The sequence below is a fragment of the Vicia villosa genome, unplaced genomic scaffold, assembly GCF_029867415.1.
Source record: "Vicia villosa cultivar HV-30 ecotype Madison, WI unplaced genomic scaffold, Vvil1.0 ctg.000144F_1_1_1, whole genome shotgun sequence".
NCBI lineage: Eukaryota > Viridiplantae > Streptophyta > Magnoliopsida > Fabales > Fabaceae > Vicia > Vicia villosa.
Window position 1 is genome coordinate 339,536 of NW_026705036.1, and position 25,224 is coordinate 364,759.

Below are 25,224 nucleotides of genomic sequence, written 5' to 3' on the forward strand. Positions count from 1 at the left end.
AGCTATGTCTTTTATTGGACAAGAGCATTTGGAAATATCTTCTTAATGATTACTCTGTGGGGATGTGATTTTACGAACCTGGCTCTGTGGGGAGACATGGGCATCTTGAAAGTTGCCCCCAGTATTATAGTAACTACCATTTGATTCAGGGCACGCCACTGAGTATTGATCAAGATGTCAAACTGGACTTGCGTAGATTTGCCCCCAGCTAGTAGGAACTTTGGAAAGATTCGCCTCGCGAGGACTTTATGAGATATGCACTATGGGCGACATGCCCCTAGTAATCATAAACTTAGGACGATGCCCCTGACTGTTTTTGCTTCTGAGAGATTCTCGGAATCTTGATTTGATTGCCCCAGATTGATTGGGCAAAGCGTGTCATGCCCCTTGTATACGTAGGAGGCGTTGCTTCTCAGAGTAATCTCGTCTATCGGGATAACTTTCAGTCATTAGTTGTTTCATGTGCAAATTCTTTCTGTTGCTAACATTTGAAATTATGTAGCAGAATATGTTTAATAATGAATTCATGAGATGCAATGCGTACGTTTGTCTTGAGTTTTTTTTTTTTGAAAATCATTAAAACTGGATATGTAAAAGCATGATGTTTATAAAAACGTGATGTTTGTAAAAACGAAGTGTCGACTCAGCATTTGTGGTAAACCTTAAGAAGTCAGGATACCTTTTTTGTGACAGTATGCTTTCGAACTAACCATGCTTCAGTTAGGACTTTTAAGGGTTGTAACGTGGCTTGGTTCACGGTTTAAGAAACGAAGGATAAAGGCTCAAAATTTGATTGTACCCACCCCTCTTCGTGATGATCTTCGATCCTAAGCTCAGTTAATTCAACTTATGCATTCAGGTTCCAAGAGACTTTTGGATTTGCGCCTTTGATAATGTTGATGGTTCGCAAACAAAGAGAACTTTTGAGATGGCAGTCACTTCTTCCTTTTGGTAGTCACAACATTGTGTTGTTTAGGAATTTATTAACTTCTCTTCTTTCATTTTTTGATATCCCTAACTTTTGCCTGAACTGTCTGTTTTGAGTTTACAGTCAGCGGGGTGCCTTGATTTTTGCCTAAGTCATCTTTTTGATTTTTGACTTAGCAGGCTTTTCTTTATATATATGTTTCTTCATTTTTCATTCATTTTTTGAAAGATATTGACTGCCTTGTTAATGACTGATGAAACATCATTGGCTTTTGATTGACATCTCTAATGCTTCTTTGATGTATGCGGATGAACGCTTGTGACTGAAACATTTGTCGGAAGGTGTAAAAATAATGATTCTCTTAAAAATAGAATGCACAGCCAAATTAAATGAGAACTACCCTGCCCCAGGTTAAAAATGCGGTTTTTTGTACAAAAGAAAAACTTCTACTCCTTAGGCTCAAAGGGGTTGACGAGGGATTATCATCCTTATATCTCCACTGTTTTGGGAATTGAAATAATGCCTGTACATCGTCAACATAGTCCGTTCAAAAGCATACTGTATGAGGTTGCGGTATCGTTTTCGTCATCCTTCCTTAAAAGGCTTACAGCTTAGCAGGAGTTGAGTATCACAAAACATATGCAGAGTAAAGACATAATTTAAGAAAAGTGATAGCGAAATAATTTATTCAAGACAAACATATGCAATGCACTGATGATGATTATTAAAACAAATAATGTCTATCATAATTTGAGTGTTTAAACAAACAGGAAAGAACTTGCAAATGAAAGTAGATCTAATGATCCAAAAGTTTGTCCGTCGAGACGTCCATCAATCTTGTCATGACTAGGCATGGGAGCGGTGATCACCACAGGGGTGTCAGAAGGGTGGTGTTAGAATTCATTGGCTCGATTATCCTGAGCATCTAGATCATATGAGTGAATTGATTGTTGTGACTCAGTTGTCGTGATTCAGTTGTCGTGACTTTGTTGTCGTGATTCCATCATCGTGACTCAGTTGTCGTGACTTTGTTGTCGTGATTCCATTATCGTGACTCAGTTGTCGTGACTTTGTTGTCGTGACTCAGTTGTCGTGACTTTTTGTCGTGATTCCATTATCGTGACTCAGTTGTCGTGATTCCATTATCGTGGTCTTTTCTGATTTGAGTGTCATGATTAAATCTTTAATCGCACGCTTCAATGGTCTACCATCCTTTACACCATAACCAGGATTGTTCGAATAATAAGCGCATCTCGCATTGTAATTGTTCCCCAAGAATAGGAGTGCCTTCAATTCTTCTTGCCCCTTGGCCAAGTGAAAGATTATTTTTTGGAACTAGTTATTCTGAGCCTGAAGATTTTTGACTGATTGCTCGAGATTCATGATGCTGAAATAAACAGCGAGGAGGTGAGAAACCTGTGGTAGAAACCTGTGATGCGATGTTATGAATGCAAATGCAATGTTTTCAAGGATCTTTAGGAATTTAGATAGCAACATTAGAAAGTGATTTGGTCGCGTCTTTGTCTGAAGAAATCTGATTTTTGTATTTGAACGTTTTTCTTTGAGAATCAAGCTCACCATATCGAGTGGGTCATCGCCTCTGATTCGGGATACCTCTGAATTGGAAGGCACATGGCTAGAGGAAAATAAATCCTCTTGCCCCTTGATAGGTATGATGTCTCTGAACTAGAAGGCATACGGCCAGAGGAAAATAAATCCTCTTGCCCCTTGATAGGTGTAGAATCTCTGAATTGGAAGACATGTGGCCAGAGGAAAACAAATCCTCTTGCCCCCTGATGAGAAATTAGTCCTTGATAAGGGCATCTGAATTTGTGCTCCTTAAATTCCTAAGATCCTTGAAAGGGTTAGTTAACATGTGATGTTATGATGTCATGATGTCATGCGAATGTAATGCATTAAGCGAGACATAAGGTAATAAGGACGAAATGTCCTATTAAGCAAATCCCTCAAGGAAATAGAAGGGTTAGTAACATAAGGTAATAAGGACGAGATGTCCTACAAGCAAATCCTGCAAGGAAATAGAAAGGTTAGTAACATAAGGTAATAAGGACGAGATGTCCCACAAGCAAATCCTGCAAGGAAATGAAGGTTAGTAGCAAGCACAAACAAGTCACACAAGTCACACAATTTTTGGCTTAAGGCTTGCATGGAGTCTGATCAGGTGTCCTTTCCAAGGGTACTTCTATGGATAAGGAGATTTCTGCAACGGGTTCTAAAAGTTATCCAGAATTGTCAGCCCTTCTAAAGCACCCTCGGACATGATACATTCGCATCATGCAATGATACTTTGAGAAAGAACCTATCTGAATTGTAGTATCGGGTAGCGACTAGTCCTTAACATTTGTCAAGGGTAGTCCCCCCACTACGTTCCTAAAGGCCAGGATGGGTTAAGGGTAACTAAAGGTCCTTGAGCTCCGGCGCACCCACAGACACATACATAGACCCCCTTCATTTGAGAAAGGTGTGCATATGCTATGGAGTCCTAACTCAAGCGTGAACTTCATATTGACTCATCTCCCACATATGTGAAAGAGGTCGCCATGACTATGCCACTCCTAATCTTAAGTGTTCTTGAATCCGGGTATAGGATTCGTCCTTCAATTTTCCCAAAACTCCCCTGAAAGATAAAACAAACAAAGCAAACAATAGGAAACATTTAAGTGAATCCTAAACTTTTAAGGTAACCCCTCTTTTATCGAATAATCATCCCCAGCAGAGTCGCCAGTTCTGTAATACGGTGAACTGACTTTTTATAATCGAAAATGTTGCGGATAGCAAGAGTCGCCACCGACTTTTATTTTATCCAAACAAATTCGGAAAGGCTAAAAGAACAGGAAAAACCTTTTAAATAAAATAGGGTTCGGGGGGTAATTATGCAAAGGGAAGGTGTAAGGCACCCTTTGCATCCATGGTTTTCCATGGGCTCTTAATTGCTTTGCTCGTTTTGAAACCAAAAGTTTAGAAATGTATAGAAGATGAAGAAACAAGGACTTTAGCTCGTAAATGAGCGTAGCCTTGAAAGTGTTTAGAAAATAGTAGAAAGATGTTTTTAAACCAGAGCATGCAATTAAGGGCAAATTACCTGGTTAGATGAAAAATGTTCTTTTTAGCCTTTCAGGGTGAAAGGGTCTATCCTTGCCATGAGGGGGCAGGAAGCCTTTCGTTTGGAGGTTGAAGGGTCATCGAAGCATCCTTTGCCATAAGACTGTCCCATGCCATAGAGGGGCAGGTAGTCTAAGGCAAGGATCAGAATAAGCCTTATTCGTAGGCAACCAGAGGATACCTCAGCCATTTTCCGTAGGCAACATCCGAGGGTCGAGGTCAGTTGTGTATCGAAGGCAGCATCATTTAGGGTCGTGACCTTTTTATCGAGGCAACATGGCTGAGGTATCCTCGAATTCGAGGGACATGGCTTATTCTGCAAAAAACACAAAGGCAATAGGCAACAGGCAACAGGCAACAGAGAGGGTTACCCAAAAGCGTGCGTGTGTGCACCAATCACGTGATTATGTTCAGTTATGTTATCTTATAAAATTACGTGATGCTAATTCAATTAATAAGTTGCACTCCCTATAATTACTAACCACACAATAATATAACAATAATAATGGGGAAGGGAAATTGTAACCAGCGGAGGAGAGGGGAATAGAAACCAGCGGGATATAAAAAATAAAAGGCAAAAGGTTTAACACAAGTAATAATTGAAAATAGTGTTTAGGGTTACCAATACTCGTAGCTTTGGCAGTTGACAAACCCTGAAAATTGGAAAAGAAAGAATAGACAGAGGGGTGAGTGCATTATCGGTTCGGAGGCAAATGAGGTTAACCTTAATAAAATAAAAGATAAATAAATTAATAATGAATGATAAATAATACTTAGCTTTGATTTGGATTTGATCTGATATGGTTGGTTAGAGTCGGAGGAAACCTCGGGGGTAACCCTGAAAAGACAAGGCAGAAAGAGAGGGAGTGAATGTATGCACAGTTCAGAAATATAAGGACAAACCCTGAAATTAAAAAGGAAACAGAATAGACATCGAATAAATAAAATACTTAGCTTTTGTATTTTGATCGGGCGTGTTATCGGAGTGAACCATGTTGATAACCCTGAAAAGGCGAGGCAAAAACATTCAGTGTAGGGCATGCTCGTCATAAACCCTGATTAGGGCACAAATTGAATAAAGCAACACAAATCGATTTAATTAATTATTGGTTTTGCAACCTAATTAATTAAATCGGAGAAGGGAAAATAAATTAATCGGACAAAAAGCATTTTTTAATTTTTTATGAATTAAAATAAAAATAGAATAAATATAATATATTAAAGATATTAAAATAAATAAACCAATTTAAAATAAATTAGTAAAATAAAATAAAAATAAATAAAATAATTAGTATTATTATCATAAAAAAGGATTTTTAGCAAAAATAGTTTTATTAGGAAAAGAAGAAGAAAAAAAAACAAAAAAAAACAAACAAATATATATATATATAAACATAACTAGAAGGATTATATAATTAAATATAAAAAATTAAAAAAAACTTAGCTTGAGATTGTATGTGGTGCAACGTAGGAGGTCCATGGTGGACTAGCGTCTCAGTACGCGTTGGATTCAGTCATGAATCAATCTAACAGCCTCGAAGTGACGGTGCATGATGATCTGCATGGGCTGGAGTATACATAATCCTGCTATTTGGAATTAAAAAAAATGTGTAGAGACCAAGGGTCGAACCCCCGTCCCTAAGATAACTGTCTCTCTTACCAATCCGGCTACGATGCCATTGTGTTTATCATATGAATTAAATGAAACTTATATAAAAACAAATAATAAAACAGAAAATTGGCGCGCGATTTGAATGGACGAATGGCACCATGCCACATCTTCATCTTCCCCAAAAGACCTGCAAATCGTCCCTTAGTTCTGCTACGAATTAGCTACGAAAAGTCCGTAGCTATTATACCTGCAAACTACAAAATCCTTATACGAGAATACAAATAAAAAACTCAGCCATGGTTAAGCTCGTATGGATCATTGGATCTCAATGGTAACTCTAATTTGTTCTGATTCAGCCTGCATAAAGAAAACCTATTTCGAAACCCTAAAACTCAATAATGGCAACACACGATATAGGCCCGCAAACATCCAATTAATCACCCAGAAATAATCCAAACATCATCACAAGCAAGAATATGAATTCAAAGGATATTTATGCATCATGATTTGGAGAGATCGAAAGAAAATTAGAAGGTGCAAACCGAGGCTTGTTGTTGGTGATTCTGGACGCGAATGACTTTGGAATCGATTCAAATAGCTTTAGAGAATACCCAGGAATGCATTTGGATCTTCAAAACTTCTTGATTCGATGCCAATCTTCAAGAACGCAACTCCACTTTTATTGACCTTTGAGTGCTCGGATTAGGGCTTTTTTGGCTGCCAATCTCCTCCCCTTAAGGGTCTGCAATGCTTTTGTATATATACTAGAGTGTTTTAGGTCAACAAAATTGGAACAAATCTTCATTGAATCAAGAATTGAATGTGATTGGAAATTTGATTGAAATTTGCCATGGATCCTTTCTATATTAGGCCAATCTTGGGATTCAAGCATCATGAACGAAATATACTGATTGGTGGGAGATATTTGATTCAATTCTTGACTTCAAATTAAAGAAAAATCAAATCTTGCATTATTTTTGTATTTTGTATAATTAAATCATGATTTTATTTAATTAAAATCATAAAATAATAAATAAAATAGCAAGAATAAAATGCTCCTAGTTCTAGCACGTGGATGGGCTTAGAATAAGGTTAGAACCAAAAGATTATAGGCCCATTTGGAAATTTTTAGAGTTTTGGCCCTTTTCCTTTCACATTTTTTTCTCAAAAATAGTCCAACTTTGACAAGGTGTATCTCCCTCAATTTTTGAGGTATGGAGGTGTTCTATGATATTTTGGAAACCTTGGAGAGTCCTCTAACCAATGTCTTTGGTTCCATGTCAAAATCTTTTTTCATTCTCATTTTATGACCTTTTGATGAAAGTGCCTTTTTGTTGACTTCTGAAAAGGACCTGTAATGTATGAAGCCATATCTCTTAAACCATTGACCTATGGGCTCTGATGGACTATTGGATAGAGGAATGAATTCTCTTCAAAATGAGCTTTGGTGGGAATTTTTCTGATGAAGTATGAATATTTGGTGAATTTTCGAAGTTTGGTTGACCTTTTTAGTTCATGCCCAAAATAGTAACTCTTGACATTTGACTTCTCTGATCTTTCCTTGCATCATCATGATCAACCCTTGATCAAATGATGATTTTAGGGTTATGAGGATGTTTGTTGACCAAATATCTTGAACTTTGACTATATTTTGACTTGAAATGACTGTTTTGCCCTTGAGAGTCGACTGTTGACCTAATCAGGATTTGAGGGACTAAATTTGCTCTGTTTGACTTGAAACTTTATATTGAGATACTTTGGGATGTTGGTGACCCTATGGAACCATCTTGAGCCATTGATTCAATGATTTTCCATCGAATTAATCAAACCCTAGTTCAGAGCTTGTGTATAGGAGAGTGTGTTTAGAAGCTTTGTGTATTGATTTGAATGTGAGCAAGAGAAATTGTATGGGCAAATTTTGGGGTATGACAAGTGTCAATGAAATCAAAGGCTTTCTTTATTAGAAACTGCGAAGTCAAACCCGGAAAATTTCCTTTGGTAGTCCAATTACTTTCTATTTCAGATTTCTTCAAGTGGATACTTGCTGCAATGACTGGTGATTTAGGAATGGCTTCCAAACCATTGAAAGGTATTTTGTCAGACACAGGAATACCCAAAAGATCGGCGTATTCTTCCAAGGTTGGTACCAACTGATAGTCTGGAAAGGTAAAACAACGGTAGACGGGATCATAAAACTGAACCAGAGTTTTGAGAAGTCCTTCATCAACATGAGTGTTCAAGATAGGCAAAAGCTTTCCATGGCTTTTCCTAAAATCAGAGGGATTTTGTACAGAAGATGCTAACTCTTTCAGCCTTTCCACATTAGGCATTTTGAAATCATACTTTTTGGTATGCCTTTTTACCCACTCCATAACTTAATCCTATAATGTTTGCAAAGAAAACTCTCTAAATTTTTTTTGGAAAAATCATGTTTTTATGGAAAAAGATGGGTTTTTTTTAATGAATGTATGAATGCATGGATGCGTGGATGCCACATATTCAAACATGGTAAAGCAAACATGGTAGTTCAAACATAGTAACGCAAACATGGTACTACAAACATGGTAATTCAAACATAGTACACATAGGTTCAAAGGTCCAGCGTCACGAGCATGAGGTCAGAGAACCAAACATGGGATAGTACTAGGGTTTATCACCTGCAAAACATGTTCTACTGATACGTCAGAGTCTACATTTTTCTTTCGGATATTACCGGCTTGCACAACTGAACTTGTGAGCTAGAAATATTCTCAAGAAAAACTCGTCTGAGTGTGGTTCTCCGCATGACAACTATCCAAGTCTTCACCTGGATCGTTTCTGCACCACGTCCTAATAAGGCCAGGATGGGTTGGGGTTCTACAGCCAACTCAGCTTCTACAGTTCAATGAAAGCAATAATGTCTTCGCAACTGAACTTGCTAAACATATACTACCAACAAGGAACCTCCACTGAGCGGAAGGATTCTCATGCTGACTTTTTAAGGACTGAACTCCTTGTATGCCATACATGACTATACCCTCCACCTAATTCTTATGTGTACTTAATCCGGGTTAGGATTTGTCCATAATGTATCACTTGTAACAGAATCACACAAGTAACAGAACCAAGGAACTACACATGTAACAAGAATAAAATAAAACATAACAAATAGAAATAACCCTTTCTTTGGAAACAATAAAAAGATGTTCCCCAGTGAAGTCGCCATTTTGCTGTCGCGGGCGAAAAATCGTTTTTGTGTTCCTCTTTTTTGTGGATGAGACACCTGATGCCTTCTTTGGGCTCGAGTGCTCAAAAAAATGATTTTTCTTTTGTACCGACCAAACTTTTTATTATTTCCAAAGGAGGAAAAGGAAAAAAGCTGCAATAACCTAAAAGTGGGGGGAGAGATCTTTGGGTAAGAGGGTTGGTTATACGAAGGGAAGGTATTAGCACCCAACGTATCTATAGTACTCTATAGGTTTCTTTGTTATGTTTTATTCCATTCTTGTTGTGGTGGAGGTTCTTGTGAAATAGGTGGGACCTAAGGTGTTTGTTTGATTATGCTCGCAAAGATCATCGCGATCCTCTGCATACATATCCCCTAAAGGGAATCAGAGCATCTGTAGCTCGGGGTCTACGGGTGCTAAGGTTTGAATGGTTTTTTTTGTTTTGTTTTGCTCGCCAAGGATCGACCTTGTGCCTACGTATTCTCAAAGGGATGTTGAGAAAGTCAGAGCAATCGTAGTTCCCACTTATGCTAGTGGAAGCAAAGAAAAATAGACAAATGTCGTCTAAATGCTAGATGTATCTAATCTATATCATCACATACATCTATTTGATTTTGTTTAAAAAATCTTTTCATTATAAGCCCGGGGCCATGCCACTTAGGGTGCTTAGAATGATAAAGATGTTTTTGTTTAACCAGCCTTGTGGCAAAAACTTTCAATGAAGTCAGCCTTGTGACAAAAAGTTTTAATTAATCAGCCAGCCTCGTGGCAAAAGTTTCAATGAAGTCAGCCTTGTGACAAAAACTTTGATTAATCATCCAGTACGGTGGTAAAACAGTTTGATTGATTAGCCAGCCTTGTGGCAAAAAGAAATTTGATTGATTAGCCAACCTTGTGGCAAAAAAGTTTGATTGATTGATTGATTGTTTGTGATGATATAAAAGAGATACTCCTAGTATAGAGATGAAAAATGTCTAATCTCCTAGGGTATTTGATTTGGATATTGGGGATGCTTATAAGAAGCCCGTGGGTCCTTGTACGAAGCCCAAGAGGAGGCTATCCGAGGGTCCTTGCATTGTAAGCCCAAGAGGAGGCTATGGGAGGGACAATCCGGGGTCCTTGCATTGTAAGCCCAAGAGGAGGCTATGGGAGGGTCACTCGTTTGTACAAAGCCCAAGGGGAGGCATGGTATAGTTGGTTTGAGCTCTTAGAGCGATTTCACCGGGAAACCATACTCTATGTCCTAACCTAAACTAGTGGAGATTCTTTGCACGAAGCCCAATAGGAGGCTATGGGGAACCTAGTGTTGTACTAAGTTGAATAAGCATATATAACACAAACACACATATGAACAAGTACGAACAAACATGAACAAGTACATGAACAAATATGAACAGTTATACATATATGACAGAGTGTGTGTATATAATGGAGTTTATGAAGGAAATATACCTGTAAGCATGATCCATTTGTATACACAGGGCTCGGGACTCACACTCGAGGAGAAGTCCATTTGAATTTATTCAACAGCTATGTAAACAGGTATTTACAAAGGGGCTCGGGACTTATACCTACATGGAGGCCCATGGTATATTTTTGGGAAGATTTAAAGAAACCTTCATTTTTGGTTTGTTATTAAAGTTAAAACAAATAGATTGAGCTATGTACAAAAGGCGTACAATGAAATACCTAATTTCATGTACTAGAGTGGGTATGTACAAAGGGGCTTGGGACTTATACCTACGTGGAGGCCCGTGTTTTATTTACAAAACATGGTTGACGCGTTGTTTGAAAAAAACGGTTTGAAGATTTTTTTTGAAAGAGTTTTCTGTACAAAGAAAAACTGTATAAAGAAAAGGAAAGGGACTTATACTCTCTAATATTCGAGAGGCCCATGTTTTATTTTCATAAAACATGGTGGATGGTTTAAAAAAGAGTTGAAAGATTTGTTTGTTAAAAAAACTGTTTGGAAGTTTATTTGGAAAAAAGTTTTCTGTTAAAACAAAAACTGTATAAAGAAAGACGAAAGGGACTTATACTCTCTAATATTCGAGAGGCCCCACATCGTTTTGAAAATCAATTGATCAATTAAAAAGATTTAATCAATAGTTTCCTTTGAAAATAAAAAAGAAATGATTTACCGTTTTTGAAACGAATCGTGATCGCTCGTTTTTAAAACGATTTGAATTTTGAAAGAAATCAATTTAATCGAGATAAACAAGAAGATTGTCTTCAACGAACATTTAGATGATTAGGGTTTGCTTCAAAAAATATTTACAAGTGATTAAATTTGAAAATCAAATGAAAAATAATATTTAAAAGTATTAAAATTTCTTAAAACAAGTCATTTTAAAACTATTAAAAAATGTATCAAATAAATATTTTTTGATGATTTTTTTTGATATTCTTAAAATATGTATATTAAATAAGAAGTGTTTAAAAAATGAAGAAAAAATAAGTTAATTTGATGTATTAAATAATTAAATGAAGTTGTGAAGAATTTGAAAGAAAAAAGTGTCAAAAAAATTGGTTTTGTCTTCCAAAGGGCTTGAACCCACGCCCTCTCTCTCACATGCCAAAACCTGGACCAACTGAGCCACGCTTGTGGCTTGTTAAACATACGCGTTCAATAAAATATATTTTCAATCAATTTCCAAAAACCTTTGAACCAAATCTGGCGCCAAGAACAAACCCTCAACAAGAATTTGAAAATCTTCGAAACTGAATGAAATTGATCAAGTGAAGGGTCTATCTCACTCGTTTTTTCATAAGGAACATGATGGTGATCTTTAATTTCATTTATTTTTGCTCTAAGATGATTAATTCTCTGATGAACACGAAGAACCCTAATTCTGAGATTGATCATGAAATCGTGTATAATTGATGAATTGTGAAATTGATTGAGGGCTATTGATCAGTGATAGTGCAGAAACAAGATAGCAACTCAATTTTTCATTTATGATGCATGTATGTATGAGTTTGAAGTTCAAGAGAGCTTACCTTCAAAAACGGCCAACTGAGAATCGAATTCTGCAATAGAGGTGTTACAGAAGTTGTTTGATGATCTGGATAGCTTCAATGGACCTTATGGAAGGTGTCTGGATGCTTGGAATCATCTGAATTCATCTGGGCATGGCTATGGTACCCGACCTGCATAAGCTTGGAGTGAGAATCGAATCTGATGATTCTGAGGTTATTGGCTATATGTGATGGATTGGATAGTTCATATGTGATATATGGATGATGTTAGAAGCATTAGTTTGGACAGAAATGAGCTTGTGTGGATTTTGGCATGATAAGGCTCATTTGATGTTCATATGGAGGTTGAAAAGTGAATCTGAGTTTTGGGGTGATTTGGGGTGTGTGAGTGGTTCAAACACATCCCATATGATGTTTATGAGTTGTTAGAACCATCACTTTGGCCATAACTTCAATGATTTGGAGGTTGAGTTTTCTACCTCTTTGAAAACTATGAAACTTGCAATTCAAGAAAGAAGAGAGAAAACCTATAATTGTGAGGTTTTGGTGTGAATTTGGAAGTGATTTGCACCTCTATTTATAGGCCAAGGATTCTGAACTCCAAGCTTTTGCAAGTTGATCAAGAATGATGATTTGGCTTAAGAGATAAAATGGAATCTTTCACATTAAATGCAAATGGTTAAAGTTACTAAACCATGGTTAAATTCCAAGCTTCCTATCCTCTTCCATTCTGATCTTCAAATCAGAAAATATCATTCAATTATTGCCTCTATGTATCATTACTTGCATTATTTGGCAAAATGGTTCATAACTTAGTGAAAATGGCTTGAAATTTCAAGTGAAAATGATCACTAAATGCATAATTCAAAACCATAGCTATGCTCCATATTTTTTCATGCTCTTGGACATTTTGGAAAGCTCATGTTACATACTTCAAAACCCTAGTTGAAAGTTTCTTCAAGACCCTTAAGGAAGTGGGTGAAAAAGATCCATGAACTTTGAAGAAAATGAGATTTCAAGTGAAACTTTCAAAAAGTACCAACTTTGAAGCACCATATCTCTTAAATGGTTGATCTTATGGAAAAAATTTATATGTGTCAAAGTTGTTTATTGGATCAAAATCTACAACTTTCATGTTGGAAGTTTTTTTCAGTTTGTAGGTGAAATTTTGAGTTATTCCCTTCCAAAGTTTGGAAAAAACCATGAAAAACACTTAGAAAATTTTCTAAGTATGAAAGTCAAACTTTGACTTTTTGATTCTTGATTGATTTTCTTGATTTTTCTTGATCAAATGACTTCTCATATCATATATTGATGATTTAAAACTTCAAAAGTCATGGTTGACCAAAATTCCCCAAAAGTCAATGGTGATCTTGTACAGTTGACTTTTTCAGACGAACCGCGTTTCTGGAGATTTCAAATGAAACATGCTATCCTCACCATATGAATGGTATGAATGAATCACATTGAAGCATTAGAGGATATTGAGTCATGTTTTGAGTTGTGGCACCATGTCCTGATTAAAAAGTCAGTTGTTCAGTGAATTAGGTCAAAAAAACCCTAATTGTCGACCTGATGAAATTGATGTCCGTGGATCTTGAATTGAGACACAATCTTCATTGGATATTGTCATAGGGATTATTTGAAGATGATTGAAACCTTTGATTGACTTCCTGGGGGTTTTTAGGGTTTCCCAAATGTGATCCCTGATTTCAGTCCCTGATAGTTCAAAACCCTGATCTGAGGATTTGTCTGATCAATCTTTGTGTAGGAGATGTTATGAGCCAATGGATTAGGTCAAAATGATGCACTTGAGGTCTTGATATCATGTCCCAAGTCATTATGTCAAATCCTGAGCTAAAGTCAGGAGTGTACTATCTTCAGTCAAAACCCTAATTCAGTCGATTCAGAGCCTTTGAGCTTGTTGAGATGGATCTCTGAGGACCAAATGTTGATTGCTGATGAAGATAGTTCTTTTGAGATGAAGGGAGAACAAAACCCTAATTGATTGTTACTTGTACTGATGAGTGATTTCCTGATTAAATCCTGCTGAGTCACAAGTAGCAAACACAAGCTATGCAATTTGTTAGAGATGCAAATGATGCATATGCAGATGATATGAGGTGGTATCTTAGGTCAAAAATTGGGGTATGACAATCACCTACAATCCTCTTTAGCTTTGCGCCAATTCGGATATGCAAGGAGCAACGGTCCTCATGACATGATTACCCGTGGCATTGTGTTTGATTACGAGAATGATTCCCATGGACACCGACGAAGGTTCATACATGCATGGGGCAGTGTCTATAGAATAGAAAGCAAAACTTTGGGGCAATGGAATTCTATTCCTATGGAATCTTACCTCAGATGGGTCCGTACTCATGCTCAGAAACTCACCATGCCATATCCCGCTGTTCTACCTGTGACTATTGAGCCAGAGGTCGAAGGAGACGAACCTCAAGTTATTCTACACCCGGATATGCCAACTGACCTAGAAGAGTTGCAAAAATCTTGGGTTCAACTCAAAGAGGAAAGAGACACCTTCAAAGCACACTGTCAAGACAATGAGAGAAGGATATTGGAGCTCACCGGACAGCTTCAAGAAGAACAGCAGATCAACACATTCCTGGGGGCAAAGAGAAAGCGTCCATGGGAGACCTGAGGGATCATTCATTTCTGTTTTGTAAGCCCAAATGAGGCAAAAAGGAAAAAAAGCAAGAAAAAGAAATAAATTGTTTAACTAATGTTTGTTTCTTCTGTGTTTTAACAAATCTAAACTCTAAGATCCTTGAAAACATTGCACACACATTTCATTCATATACACTGCATTCACATACATTGCATTCATATACATTGCATATACATTTCATACATTTGCATATACATTTCATTCATATACATTGCATCCATTCATACACATTTCATAACAGGTTCACATGACGGATTTCTCATCTCCTCGCTGTTTATTTCAGTCAGAAGAGATGGAATCTGAGACAAGCATCAAGAACCTCGAAGCACAGAATGCCCAAGTTCAAGTGGCAATTCTGGAACTGGCAAAGGGGCAACAAGAACTGAAAGCCCTGATAATCAAGAAGAAAAAGAAGCCCAAAGGATCTGTAGGCTTGAGTCACCTGAAAAGGAAGATCAAAATCCCAGTCAAAAAGTCCAAAAAGCCACCGATCCCTGAAACAGTCGGTGATGATGAACAAGGAGACAATCACAGCAACCAGGGTTCTGCTAAACCCTCTCTCTCTTCCAATGAAGAAGATGATCATTCTGGGGACGAACCGGATGATGACAAGTACCAACAGCTGGAAGAACATATGAAAGCTATGGAGATACAAAAAATACCTGGCTTAGATTTCAATGATCTGGGACTCATCTCGGATGTTGTTATCCCTCCAAAATTCAAAGTTCCTGTCTTTGCAAAATATGATGGATTTTCTTGCCCAAAACTACATCTGAGATCCTATGTGAGGAAGATACAACCTCATACAACAGATAGCAAATTGTGGATTCACTTCTTCCAAGAAAGTCTGTCGGGTACACAACTCGAGTGGTACTACCAGCTGGAAAATACCAAGGTTCATACTTGGGAAGAATTAGCTGCTGCTTTTTACAAACAGTACCAATACAATGCTGATCTTGCACCAACCCGTACTCAACTAAGGGGCATGTCCATGGCACCAAAAGAAAGTTTCAAAGGATATGCACAAAAGTGGAGAGATATGGCTGGAAGGGTTCAACCACCCTTATCTGATCGCGAGCTAGTCGACATGTTCATGGGCACTTTAACTGGCCCTTTCTATAGTCATTGGCTGGGAAGCTCATCATCAGGTTTCACTGACTTGATATTGACCGGAGAACGTGTCGAAAGTGGCATTCAAAATGGAAAAATTCAAATAGGCTCCTCCTCTGGTACTACAAAAAGGCCCATCAGTGGGAGAAATGAGGTCAATACAATGCAAATTCAGAAAGGTCGCAAAAATGAGCATCACCAATCTGTAGGGGCAGTTCTGATCTCCGCATCTGCGCCTCAAAAAGATCAACAGCCAAAATATACGCGTCGACCAGATGCACCAAGAAGAAATTTCACCAGAATCAACATGCCAATCTCTCAGGCATTGCAACATTTGCTAAAAGCAGATCTGATCACATTAAAAGATCCTCCAAAGAATGTCAACACATCCTCTCCGAGTTATCGCCCTGATGCAACATGTGCCTATCACTCAAACTGTCCAGGACATGACGCAGATCACTACTGGGCCCTGAAAAATAAAATACAAGATATGATAGATGCTGGGGAAATTGAGTTCGACCCTCCAGAAACTCCAAATGTCATCACTACACCTATGCCAAAGCATGACAAAACTGTTAACGCTATCCTGGACACTGTTTACATCTATGATGTGAACGAATTATCAACTCCACTCTGCGAAGTCAAAGGAAAGCTAATCCAAGCTGGTTACTTTCCAGGATGTGACCCCGATTGCTTTTATTGCTCATACCTTCCCAATGGTTGTGAAAATCTGATAATGGGAATTCAAAAGTGGATGGATCACCGTATCATTATGTTTGAGAGGCTCCCTTCTATGGACGTATTATGCGAAGTCTTTACAAGCGGGATAAGAATAGAGGATGTCTCAGTGATCTCCAGTTTACCATTCAAAATCTCTGCCAAGGCTCCGTTCAAAATTTCTGCTACACTCAAAGTGGCATCAGTAGTCATTGCTAGTCCAACTCCATTTCCATACTCCTCAGACAAAGTTGTCCCATGGGGTTACGACACTAATGTTTATGTCCATGGAGTTAAACAGAATACCTTGACTGAAGAGGCCGCAAAGTTAACTACTCCAACTGTGGATAATATTGTGGGTACCAGCAAGATCACGAGAAGTGGAAGAATCTTTTCACCAGAAATTTCTCCAAATGTTGCTGCTGGTCCCGTCCGGGTCCCAGTTCCTAATCAAGATGACAGCGCTCGAGGCAAAGAGCCACAAGTTGAACAAGTTCAAACCCCGGTGGAGATCACTGCTGAGGATCCATCAAAGCAAGAAATGGAGGAAATATTGAAAATCATCTGCAAAAGTGATTACAATATTGTTGAGCAACTGGGGCACACCGCTTCAAAAATCTCAATGCTATCTCTGCTAAAATATTCAGAAGCTCATGCCAAAGCTCTGATGAAGTTCCTGAAAGCTGCGCATGTGCCTCAAGAGATCTCAGTTGACCAATTTGAGAATTGTGTTGCCAATTTAACCGTGAATAATGGCCTCGGTTTCTCTGATGTGGATCTAACCCCTGCTGGAAAAAATCACAACAAAGCCCTACATATCTCCATTGAATGTAAAGGCACCACTCTATCTCATGTGCTAGTAGATAACGGTTCTTCTTTGAACGTGTTACCGAAAACAGTACTAGAAAAACTTGACTTCGAAGGAATTGTGTTACAACCAAGTGATGTTGTGGTAAGAGCCTTTGACGGGTCAACGAGAACGGTATACGGAAAAGTGAATCTCCCAATCAGAGTGGGTTCTCAGATCTTTGATTCTATCTTTTACGTAATGGAAATTCACCCCGCCTATTCCTATTTACTTGGACGCCCTTGGATACATGGGGAAAACGCTGTAACTTCAACCCTGCATCAGAAGTTAAAATATCCAGTAAAAGGAAAGATTGTCACAGTCTATGGCGAAGAGGAATATGTGGTTAGTCACCTAAGCAATTCCAAATATGTTGAGTTGGAGGACAAATTCATCGAAACTCCCTGCCAATCTTTTGAGGTGGTCTCTCCAGATGTCTCTACCAACAAGCATATTCCTGCTACTCCAACTACAACTATGGCTTCTCTCAAAGATGCCAAAGCTGTGATTGAACAAGGTGATTGCACATCATGGGGACAGCTTCCCGATATACCCTACAAGTCCGACAAGCTAGGCCTGGGCTATGATAGTGGAAATCAAAAGAATGATCAAAGTCCTCGTTCTGGAGGATTAATGTCACACTTCGTCAGCCAAGAAGTAAACGCCATTGAAGATGAAGGAGTGTTCTTGAACCATATCATTCAGCCATATCCAGATGAAATTCCACCCATTATTTCCATGGGAATGTGGGATGCTGTGGGAGAACCAAGTGGCAGGTATAATTATCAGTATACCGCACCTCAGAATTCTTATATTGCTATGGAAGACATTACCCCAACTGGATGGGGTGATCAATCTGAAAATAACAAAAGTTTCACAAGTCCCAATGCTGAGCAATATCAAAATCCACCTAAAGAAATATGGGATACGCTAGGAGAACCCAGCGGCAAATATGACTATATGGTGAAATATTCTGCTCCTCCGAGCTCACAAATTGCTATGGAGGATATTGTCCCAACTGGATGGGATGAACATTACGATGACAATTTCACTCTTGAAGAAGCCAGGGAAATACCAAATAACGAGGGTTGCTTTCTGTCAGAATACACTCCTCACCAGGATGCACAAGTCTCTATTCAAAACATCATCCCGACTTCATGGGACGGCCTTATCGAGCATCTTGCTCAGCCAATAGAAATATCTCAGCCTGGGCTCTCGTATCCAGCAGAGTATATCGCCTATCCCGAAAGATCACCGGCTCATTTCCCCACTAACGAAATCAATGCTGTGGAAGATGAAGGAGACAACTGCAAATGGAACAGCTGGATACTCCCTGCTCACAACAATGGATTGAACAACTGGAAAGCTGAGGATGTGATCTCCTTTGACCACGAGTAAATGCCATTTCCTGTTTTCTTTGTGTATATTGTACAAAGATAAAAATGGTTCCTGAACTATCAAACCATGAGCTTGAAAGCCGTGTGCCTTGCCCGAAGCGCACTGGTCCTTTTATAAGGGCTTATCATATCATGATCATGTGCATTCAATACAATCATGGGACGCTTGCATATTTAAATTTTGTGATCCTTTTTCTTTCTTTCTTTGTTTTCAAATAGCTATGTTTTTTTCACATACACTCACATAAATAAAATGCAGATTCACATACACTTTGGATCCAGTCAATAACGATTCTGCTATTGCCCACCATGACTTTGAAAATCCGATCTACCAAACTGAGGACGAAAGTGAGGAAGATTGTGAAGTACCAAGAGAACTTGCAAGGCTGCTAGAACAAGAAGACAAGGCCATACGGCCTCACGAGGAGCCAATTGAGGTCATCAACTTGGGCAGCAACGAAGAAAAGAAGGAAGTCAAAATAGGGGCTGATTTAGAACACAACATCAAGCAAAGACTGATTCAAATGCTGTGAGACTACGTAGAGATATTCGCCTGGTCCTACGAAGATATGCCAGGCCTTGACACGGGCATTGTAGTTCATCGCCTGCCAATCAAATAAGGTAGCACTCCAGTCAAACAGAAACTACGAAGGAGTAGGCCTGATATGTCAAAAAAGATCAAAGACGAGGTTGAAAAACAGTTCAATGCCGGATTCCTAAAAGTTGTAAGTTATCCTCCTTGGATAGCTAACATCGTGCCTGTACCTAAAAAAGATGGGAAAGTCAGATTGTGCGTGGACTACAGAGATCTGAACCGGGAAAGCCCCAAAGATGATTTCCCTTTACCACACATCAATGTACTGGTTGACAATACCGCACAATGCAAGGTATTCTCCTTTATGGACGGATTCTCAGGGTACAATCAAATCAAGATGGCACCCGAAGACATGGAAAAAACAACCTTCACAACACCCTGGGGAGCCTTTTGTTACAAAGTAATGCCCTTTGGTTTAAAGAACGCAGGAGCAACCTATCAACGTGCAATGGTAGCTCTGTTTCATGATATGATTCATTAGGAGATAGAGGTGTATGTCGATGACATGATTGCAAAATCCAACATCGAAGAAGAACATCTGGGTCATCTACACAAGCTGTTTGACAGACTCAAGAAATACAGGTTGCGACTGAATCCAAATAAGTGTACCTTTGGAGTAAGATCCGGCAAACTCTTAGGTTTCATCGTCAGCAGCAAAGGTATTGAGGTTGATCCCGCCAAGGTCAAAGCCATTCAAGAAATGCCTATACCTCGTACCGAGAAACAAGTCAGAGGATTCTTGGGACGTCTGAATTACATCGCCCGATTTATTGCCCACATGACTACTACTTGTGTGCCGATCTTCAAACTGTTGAAGAAAGATCAAGTGGAAAGGTGGAATGACAAATGCCAGTTAGCCTTTGACAAAATCAAAGAGTATCTCCAAAAACCCCCAATCTTGTTGCCACCTGTGGAAGGCAGACCTCTGATAATGTACCTAACTGTGTTAGAAGACTCAATGGGATGTGTACTAGGACAACATGATGAGCCCGGCCGAAAGGAGCACGCAATCTACTATCTTAGCAAAAAGTTTACCGATTGTGAAACAAGATACTCACTACTCAAAAAAACTTGCTGTGCCTTAGCTTGGGCGGCTCGCCGACTAAGACAGTACATGCTAAATCACACCACTTTCCTAATCTCCAAAATGGATCCTATCAAATACGTGTTCGAAAAATCTGCTCTCTCTGGAAGAATAGCAAGATGGCAAATGATCTTAACAGAATATGACATTCAATACACTTCACAAAAAGCAATCAAAGGAAGTGTGGTAGCTGATCATCTGGCTCATCAAGCAGTGGATGATTATCAAGCATTGAACTTTGACTTCCCAGACGAAGACATTATGCTAGTCAATGACTACAAACAACCAGGACCAGAAGAAGGACCCGAGCCAGGATCCCGGTGGACTATGGTTTTTGACGGAGCTTCTAATGCACTTGGCAATGGCATCGGAGCTGTGATCATTTCCCCCGCAGGAGGTTATACACCATTCACTGCCAAATTATGCTTCAACTGCACTAACAATATAGCTGAATACGAAGCATGTATTCTGGGTCTTAAAGCTGCAATCGATCTAAGAATCAAATTCCTGGAGGTCTACGGAGACTCTGCCTTGGTAATCTACCAAGTCAAAGAGGAATGGGACACGAAGCACCCGAATCTAATTCCTTACAAAGAATATGTGCTGAGTCTGATTCCTTACTTCGAAGAAATCACTTTTGAACACATCCCACGCGAGGAAAATCAACTAGCTGATGCCTTAGCTACCATGTCGTCCATGTTCAAAATCAGGTGGGACAACGAGGCGCCGATAATCACCATTTACAGACAAGATGAACCATCCTATTGCAATGAGATCAATGCCGAAGGAACAGAAGAAAAACCATGGTTCCATGAAGTAAAAAAATATCTCGAAGCTCAAGAGTACCCTGAAGGGGCATCCATTAACGACAGAAAATTTCTAAGGAGATTTGCAGCCAAATTCTTTCTAAGTAATGGAACCCTATACAAACGCAACCATGACTCGACTTTACTTCGTTGTGTAAACAAGAAGGAAGCAGAACAGATCATGGGAGACATACATAATGGTGCCTTCGGTACTCATTCAAGTGGACATACAATGGCTAAAAAGATCCTAAGAGTAGGTTATTACTGGTCTACCATGGAAACAGACTGCCATCACCACTCCCAAACCTGTCACAAATGCCAGATATATGCTGACAAAGTACATGTACCTCCAGTTCCTTTAAACGTCCTGACGGCTCCTTGGCCTTTTGCAATGTGGGGTATTGATATGATTGGAGAAATCAAACCCACTGCTTCCAACGGACATCGCTTTATCCTGGTCGCTATTGACTACTTCACAAAGTGGGTAGAAGCAACCTCATTTGCTTCTGTCACCAAGAATGTGGTGGCCCGATTCATCAAATACAATCTCATTTGTCGGTATGGCATCCCTGAACGGATTATCACGGACAATGGCACAAATTTAAACAACAGAATGATTACTGAACTTTGCACACAGTTCAAGATCAAGCATCATAATTCCTCTCCATATCGACCAAAGATGAACGGCGCGGTGGAAGCTGCCAACAAGAACATCAAGAAAATCATACAAAAAAAGACAGTAACCTACAAAGACTGGCATGAGATGTTACCTTTTACTCTTCATGGTTATCGCACATCTGCGCGTACTTCAACAGGGGCAACTCCATTCTCCTTAGTCTATGGTATGGAGGCAGTTCTTCCAATTGAAATTCAGATTCCTTCCCTAAGGATTATGAAAGAAGCCGGTCTAGACGAAGACGATTGGATTCAAACACGGTTGGACCAGATAAACTTGATTGATGAAAAGAGGCTCGCAGCTATTTGTCATGGTCAGCTATACCAAAAGCGTATGATCAAAGCCTTCAGCAAAAAAGTCAAAATTCAAGCATACCAAACTGGTGGCTTGGTTGTCAAACGCATCATCTTACCACAAGGTGATCCCAGAGGCAAATGGACTCCCACCTATGAGGGACCATTCGTAATCAAGAAAATATTCTCCGGCGGTGCCATGTTGCTTACTACCATGGATGGCGAGGATTTCCTACACCCTGTGAATGCGGACATAGTCAAAAAATACTTCGCTTAAAAAATAAAAAAGACAGCTCGCTAAGTTGAAAACCTGAAAGGGCGACTTAGGCAAAAAAAAAATGAGCGCCTCGGTGGATTGAAAACCCGAAAGGGCGGTCCAGGCAAAAATTAGAGACTAAATAAAATCATCGCGGTAGGCTGAAAACCTGAAAAGGAAGCCTAGGCAAAAGTTAGGGAATAAAGTGTACAACTATGTTCCGTTCAGCTGTCTACTCACCGTCAAGATTCAACACATCAAAGATACCGATCAGTCTAATTACTTTCTTCCAACAAGTGAGGGATGAGATGCTCGAAGACAGATTGGCAATAGCAGAATTGAAACTTGACTGGATCGTTTTCACATAGCTATTTATCTTTATAAATATTTTTCAAAGCTTTATGGCAATTTCCTACTTCTAGGATTGTTGTCTCCCTGTGCTTATCAGCCTACCATGGCTCTTTTTAAAAAATCAATGCAGCTTAGGCTCAAAATCACCATTTTCACTTTTTCTGTTTTGAATACGTAAACGTCCCAATGATAATTTTGAATGAACATGTGCATTTGAATATGATTGATGTTTACCAGGAAAAACAGGAATAGCATTCAGGTAATGTCCCAATCATCTGGACATCATCCCATCAGAAGAAAAATCCCTAAGAGAAACACACTTCTCAGCAAATTCCTCAATAAGATTTTCTCTCCAAAAGAAGTCTTATCCCCCAACAGGGTTGTTCCAGATTACTATCCTCAGAAGGTGTGATCTCCACACCGGGACTTGGTCAGATAGTGCATCGGAGGATTATGCATCTTCCCCATTCCCACTTAAAAGGGCATCAAAATCAGAACTTCCAACTACCTTTCATTCCCAAGCGGTAGTCAAAGATCCTTGAACAGAGTACCATGGTCCTCAAAGAAGTCTTATCCTCCAGCCGAGGGTACTCAAACAAGACAAGAGATCATCACAATATAGTCATATCCAGATGGCTAGCGGAGATTTACCTTCAAACCAGAAGCTTGACACGCTCAAGTCATATATCACATATCATACATCATACATCATATTCACACATCATATTCATACATCATGCATCATATATTCATACATCATACATCATATATCATATATCACACATCATGCATCATGCGCATATTCATACACATATTCATACACAACATAACATGCATATTTCTCCTCTAGCTCGAGAATATCTCACATTACATGCATCATAAACATTGCATATCACTAACTTGATTTTTCAGGTAGACAGATATCTTCAACAAAGATGTTCTCAATCACATGCAGTGTTCACCTGAATTCCATGAACGGTTCTCTCAGATATAATCAAACCGAAGATTCATTCTGATCACTTACCAACTCAAAAACAGACATCACAGATCTAAAGTCGATACCTCAGACGGTTCCAGAACGATCTAGCATCGAAGATCTAAAGTCGATACCTCAGACGGTTCCAGAACGATCTAACATCGAAGATCTAAAGCTGATACATCAGACGGTTCCAGAACGATCTAACATCGAAGATCTAAAGCTGATACCTCAGACGGTTCCACAATGATCAACTTCCAAAATCTAGATCGGAAAAACTTTGGACAAGTTCCGTAACAATCATCCTCCAAGACTTAAAGCGGTAACCTTGGACGGTTCCGAAACAGTCAACACCAAGACTTTCAAATCCTTCATCAAGATATAATCAATGGATTCATTCTGATGAACAGACCATCAACACAATTGCCGGGTGGCATCTGAAAGCCCATCTCAGGTAATGTTTCAATCTGCCAACAACATTTCGCAGACGACATTCAAATGCAACTTCCAACATCTCTTCTGATCAAGGTAAGTGCAAATTTTCAGGGCATCTAAATATTCAATCATCTTCCACCTTCAGATTTCAGACAATCTCTTCAGGTTTAAGAAGATTGAATAGGGGCAACTGTTATACCCCAAAATTTGCCTGCATCTTTTTTCAAGAAAACTCCAATCTAAAAATTAAGAGTCTCACATAATCATGGATTTTTTATTTCAATAAATATCCTGACATGTGAAATACTTAGTTTTTAGAATTTTTCTTATACAGTATTTTGGCTTGCAGTTGAATTTATTCTTACGCAAACGCCAAATACTGTTTATTACTTCACACATGCTATTTATTTATTTACAGATAAATAGTACTGACACAATTGGTACAGAGTTAAATCTTTTGCAGGCGCAGAATCAGGAAACTCAGACTGTACTGGTAACAAGTAGATTATTATTATCTATTGTTTCCCATTAATTTTTGTACTATATTCCCTTATTTTCAAAAATATTTTCAAATCTCTTTTTCAAAAAATCAAATCCTAACTTTATCCTATATATCTCTCTTTTTCCCAACATTATCATACACTTTCTTTCAAATCTTACTTCCACTCAAAATATTCCTTTTGTACGGAATCACTTCATTCCCCAACGTCTCTATCCTTCTTTCCATTCTATAAATACCTCTCATTTTCCATAAAATATCACATCAAATTCTAATTCATCTCTCAAATTCTTACTTCATATCCATCCTTTCTTCTTCCCCGACAAAATGGCGAAGTGGTGGGAAACGTGTTTTCTTATGGTCATCACCATTGCTACGGTGATCATGTCCTTTTTCTGTCTACATAGCCCGGAACACTGTGGACCTGGGATGCTTGCACTCCCAATCATCTACATGTTATTATTTGTAGCATGGGTTATTAATCGTCATTCTTAAAGTTTGCCGTATTTCTTATTTCTTAAATATACCGTTTATTCGTCGTACTGTTCAATATAGTATGTAATATTTGTACTGTCAGTATTAAATGTTGTACTATTTGTCATAATGTTGCTTAATTATTCAGATAATATTTTGTGTGTTTTCTGC